At 36.3% G+C, this 5,978-nt stretch overlaps 1 protein-coding gene across 1 annotated transcript in view; it reads left to right on the top strand.

The window, feature by feature from the left end:
- The first annotated feature begins 1,889 nt into the window (after nucleotides 1-1,889).
- LOC117113118 (1-phosphatidylinositol 4,5-bisphosphate phosphodiesterase gamma-1-like) overlaps nucleotides 1,890-5,978 on the top strand; it is a 78,202-nt gene continuing 74,113 nt past the window's right edge. Inside the window, 1 exon segment of the mRNA XM_033256363.1 lies at nucleotides 1,890-2,057. The gene's annotated coding sequence lies outside the window, so the exon portion shown is untranslated.

Genomic DNA, 5,978 nt, shown 5'->3' on the forward strand with positions numbered 1-5,978 from the left:
TAATAACTCATAAAATGATCAGCGTATTAAGGTATTAACCAGAAACATACCGGAAAAAAAAGTTTTCTCTGCTTTGCAGATATTTTTCTCCAAAAAATCCTTAATAGGCCTACTTTGAGGGACTAGGACTTCACATTCAAATTTTCAATTGTAAGTTACATAACTTACTTGAATCTCCAAATTAAGCAACCTTATGGAATCGCCGATTTTTTTTTTAATTTGCTGGGCTCTGACAGAGAAAGTAGTGGGCCTATAACGAACTCATGAAGAATTGGATAGACTGAGGTAAAGTCCTCCTCCTGGGTTAAAATGCCTAGTATTTGATTTATCTCGTATGAGGGCCTAGTTCACTTTAACATTCCAAAAACCGACCCAGGAAATGAGATTCGATATCATTCAAGCATATAATAATTTATAATATTACATAATAATAACAGTGAAGCCATTTAACGAGTGAGAACCGTAGTCACCTTTTTAACAAATAGGCTTTATTTTTATAATACGTGGGGCAGACAGGGAAGCTCATGTTAAGTATGTCCTAACCATATTGAAATGAAAGGTGCTTTCTTCATTTAGGATGAGTTGAGTGAGTGTCAAAATTGCAATATATGGCGTAAAAGGCCCGTGTTAATTGTTTTGGTTTTGGTGGGTGGGGGGGGGGATCCCCTAGGCCTCTTACCCCGATAATAATCTAGCTAAACAATTGCCTAAAGAATTGACCATATATCATACATAATAATAAATAGATTAATATTAATTACAACATAGGCCTACATCTTTTAACATTATTTTCTATTGTTAAGTATTATTATTCATTTAGAATCTGAAAAAAATACATAAAAATTATACGGAAAACGAAGATTCTCATAGTATAGGCCTACAGATGATCAACAAAGAGCTGCATGCTGTTAATGAAGAGGGCTAAAGGTTCCCCTTAAAGACTACTGCTAAAATGTATGGTATCTACCCCAGTGGCGGATAATTTATGGGGGATTATGGGGGTAGGTAAGATGTCCGACTGGGGAGTGGGGGCTAAGTATTTATGGGAGTAACTATAGTGCGCAGTGTTATCTGAGGGCCGAAAGCCCGAGCCGGGGGTGGGTATGGGAGGGGGATGTCCCCTCCCAAAAGAAGATGATTTTTTGGTCCGACTGCCTGACGAGCTTTGGCCGATGGGGGGGGGGGGGCATTTCCTGTTAAGGTAGTCCAATTTCCTTTAAAAATTGCACATTTTAGGGAGTTTTGATCAATTCCGACGAAATTAACCTATGTGGGGGTAGGGGCTTAAGCCCCGCTGCCCACCCGAAGGCGCCGCCACGGATCTACCCACCCCACATTCCCACGCAAACCAACAACATCAGGAGAAAATGATGTTAATTTTATCGTAAACCAGACAGATTTCATTTAATATTTATTTTTATTTCTTTGTTTTATTCTGTCTCCTGTATTCTGAACGTAAAAAATATGAATACCATGCTCAAGAGCCCACAAAGACAATCCAATGGTAAACACTGTTTTAAGCCAACATCTGTGCTAAGTTTTCAATAAAATTAATGTAAAATCTTTTCTATTGTTAAAAAATGTGTTTATCTAACCACCCTTTATTAATAACTTACATAATTAATATATTATATATTAATAATCGTGTTTTCAATAAGTTACCGGCAGCTTCAACTGAATGAAGATAATAAATGAATACACGTCATCAGGAAGAACATCACTTAAATGTCAGTAGGTCAGTAGGTTTAATTGTACAGTATTGTATTTGCATTGTCCATGCAGTCTTTTTTGCCCATCATTAAATCTCATAAATTGAAAAAGGAATAGAGCGACCTCTATAGTATGAACCGCGATCTTATGCGGAAGTTCTTACAACAACATGCATCAAATCCAAAGCAAAGGGGCATTCTAGGGTTGCGCTTCATCTATGGTTGTTTTGGAAGACGGTGGGAAGTCTGTATTGAGTTTCGTCTTGAAAATCTGTCCACTGAACAATGGACGAAAATATATGACGTGAGGTGCGTGGCTGACATCCTAGCGGACTAACATAAAACAAGGTATTTATCTATATTTTCAGTCAATGTGGAAGATAACACAGAAGATGATATATATTCGCTCTCTTGTGATGTGCGCAACCGCATTATGATTTGGTATGGAAATGGAGTGTCTTTCTTGACTAAGCATATCAGCTTTTTAGTAGCTCTACGAAGTTCACGACAGAACCCTCCTGCGAATTGCTAAGTGGTGCTGAGTCTGGTTAGGAGAGGGATCAGTCGTATTCTAAAATCTAGGCCTTGCATTCGCATTCGTTTTTGTATAGTAGTAGACAGAGGATAACAACATATTAGATAGTCGGATGGAAAGAATACTTGTTCCATAATATTAATAAATAGTTCATTAGGCCTAGGCCCTAGGCTTATTCATTTCAGATATTTCTTTTGGAGAGTGGTATTTTCTCAGATGCGGCCCCCTTCTTCAGATGATGAAGCTTAGCACAACCTGTTGCCAATATGACTGAGCGTGCAGTAATTATGATACGTGCCTCGTATGTGAAAACATGTACAGTTTATTTTTCATGCAACTAATTTGTGGTTGATACAGTATGTTTGTATGGTGTATTATTAAGGAAGTGGCTATACGTGGAAGTAAACAAATCAGTAAACGATACATTTATGCAGGGCTTGAACTTAAGGGTTATTTGGTCGCATTTGCATCCTGATTTTTTAAGGTGCGACAAGGAATTTAACTTTGTTGTGCTCAGTGCGACAAGGTCTTTTGATAGCGCGAGTAGATTTTGTAAGCGGCAGGAAGGTGGTTTCCCTCCAAATCCCAATTATTTACAACTTGTACAGCCCATTATTTTCAGTCAGGCAGTATGCAAAACATGTTATCATTCATTTTACATGTACTGTATCAACCAATCAGCATGACCTAGACTGTTAAAGTGTGACGTCGTATACTAAAACCGTGTCGATGTGCGCTCATCTTATGGATGATTATATTCAAAGTACTACCGGTATTAAGGCAGACATCTTTTATTGAAAACCAAACAAATTACCTAAACCTCATACATTATGAAATAAGATTACGCTTCTTCAATCACATGGCTGATGATAAGAAAGGGTATAAAATACTCTTTGATGATAACCTCAGCCAGGCTTCACGGAGCAGCTATAGTTTAACAACATGCATCTCGATGAGCAACATCTTGAAATTTACAAAAAAACAAACAAATAGGTCTCACAGCAAATTTTTAAACCTAATTAAATGAAATAATATAGAAAGCAACTCCTTTACTATCATTTATTTACTGAAAGAGCCAGTCGGCTTCAGACCTACTTTTGTTCGTATCGGCGGTGTACAAAGAGTCAAATGACTGTGTCTGGCAACCTCGGTGTCTGTGTCTACCAGGAGGAGCCTGGAATTGGGAACGTTTCTCACTGAATGTAGTAGACGGTAAGCAGAGTTATTTCATAGGCAACTAGTAATGGGCCTCTGTCAATTTATTTCGTTCTTAACGAAGTATCAGCAGGAAGTAAGCAAAATGATTGTTTAATCGTGTTTTGAAATAATATAAAAATTGAATTGTATATAAATGAATATTTAAAGATTAAATTTAAAACGTGGAATTAATAAAGTGCAACAATTGAATTAATTGGTTAATTTAATCTATAAGATATATAAAAAATATATAATTCTACAAGGAATGTTTCTTGTAGAATACGTAACAACAAAACAACATCGAACTAATTGGTAGTACAGTACAGCTAAATAATATTGCAACATTTACTATGCGTAAATGTCGTAGACATAACGTAAGATTTGCGTATGCGTAGGCCACATAGGACGTAGAATAAACAATCCTCTACATGAACCTTACGCGTAGAACGTAGTTCAGCGAATGTACGTCGTAGAGCTAAGATGAACTTAGGCCGCGAACCGACCTAACGTAGAGACGCAGAATTGTTTATGTTTTTGTTGGTTCAGTCTACCGTTATAATTTAACATGAATAAACGTTGTAGTTGTACAACTGAATTGAGTTAAAACAGGCATCGTCTAATTGCAAGTGTCTTGTGTATTTTATTGTTCTAAAGTTTAGCTTTTACAATTTAAGATAATTATCCTAATTAATATGTTCGTCTGTTGGTTACCTTAACAAGGCCTATGCGCTGTGCTTGTAGATAACCATGTGTAAGCCTACACTCACTCTGTATCTTCTTGCTATCATTCAAAACGTCTAGCTACCACATAATACTAGAATAAATTCCAGTTTTTGAAATACATATTCCTTGATCAGATGAGATAGCATATTCACAAAACTGATATAAATAGTAATACGCAAAGACACTACAGTACATCTATGGAAAAAACTAGTTTTGCTGAAGCAACCTGACATACCAACAAACAACGAGCACATGGGATGGAATGTAAGTGCGTCAGAAAAAAACTTGGTCGACTGCCAAAAAAAAAGCATGCAGGGCAAAAGATTACCGCTAGCATTTGCGCTTTCTAGTCAAAGCGGCAGTAAGTCGAAACAGCAAATTCCAAACCGGCTACACTTTTTTTTTTATTACTGTAGAACGGCAATGGACCAAAACGGCAAGAAACCAAATAAATAAATAAATAAATACAAAGTAAAAATACAGACAAAATGAGGATTTAATAATAATAATTATAATTATAATTATAAGAGGCAGTGTGAAGTTGGCCCTCATCCAAACAACGAATCACGCGCCACTAATCTAGGTGAAAGGTTAAACATGTGCTTCATTTTGTTGTGCGTCAATTTTTCACTTGCTTTCTACTTCCTCTGAATACTCAATTATTTGTCTATGTGGTAATAAATTGTATTAACATAAAATGTTTATTAATTATTGCTTTAATTTTTTAATGAATTATTATTAACATATGCAAGTTACAGTAGGTAAATAAAAGCTGAAAGTTTAAATCGCCTTTGTGCTAGCGTGATAAGAAACCATTCAACCGAACAAAGCGCGATTCTGACTCTTGAAACATGAGACAGTATGGAGCATGTGGTTTGTTCCCAACTGTAAACATCGACCGCATTACAGGCATAACGACAAAGAAATTATTACACCGTGGTTTTAAAAGTCTTAATAAAAATATAAAAGACGAACTAATACAAGAATGGGTTTTATTTTTTTGAGAAAGATTAAATGAATTAGATTGTAAGAAATTTAAATAATCAAAATATTAATAATAGATGAATACAACGTTATGACCGAGTCTGACGAGAATTGGTAGTGAACTAAATTTTCTCGTGTATGAAGACATGGACTACCTAGGCTGCAGTCCTACGCATTTTCTTCTTGTCACTTTCTGATTTAGCAACTCAGCTATACATTGATTGCAGTATTTTAGATAGTTATGTCTGTAGAATACGAAAGATATTTAATCTTGACTAGGCCTATATAGGGCCGTAGTTGAATTTTAGGATTGCAGAACAGGCACAACATAGCCATGTATCATGCAATAATAGGCTTAGGCTCCCAATCGAGTAGGGAAGCAGATTTTCATCCTATATTATCTGCTGGGTTAGGTATGCGCCAGTGCTGTTACATACACCGCTGTGGCAACATACAAGCTAAGAGTAAGGCTGTACAAGGCTGTCTAAAACTACATCGAGAAAAGTTTGACTTTATTTTCGTGAGTAATTACTAATTTTAAGGAAGGTGTACGCCTTGGCCTATGATTATTTGCTGTTTATGATGAATGTTTTCTAGATAAACGTTCGATAGACCACATTCTATTCTACGTTCGACGTTGTCCGGTTCTACGCATTGTACACACTTATTGACTACGTTATAAATTGTTCTACGTTCTAAATTAACTATGTTCTACGTTCTAAGTTCTACGTTTATCTACGATTATGTTTTTGTTACGCGTATCCTACGAGTGTACTACGAAGATTACGCGTGGTACGGAGGCAGTAATTCACGTCTGTACTGTAGGCCTT

The sequence above is a fragment of the Anneissia japonica genome, unplaced genomic scaffold, assembly GCF_011630105.1.
Source record: "Anneissia japonica isolate Jap-2015-1 unplaced genomic scaffold, ASM1163010v1 scaffold1812_len1207588_cov181, whole genome shotgun sequence".
Taxonomy (NCBI): Eukaryota; Metazoa; Echinodermata; class Crinoidea; order Comatulida; family Comatulidae; genus Anneissia; species Anneissia japonica.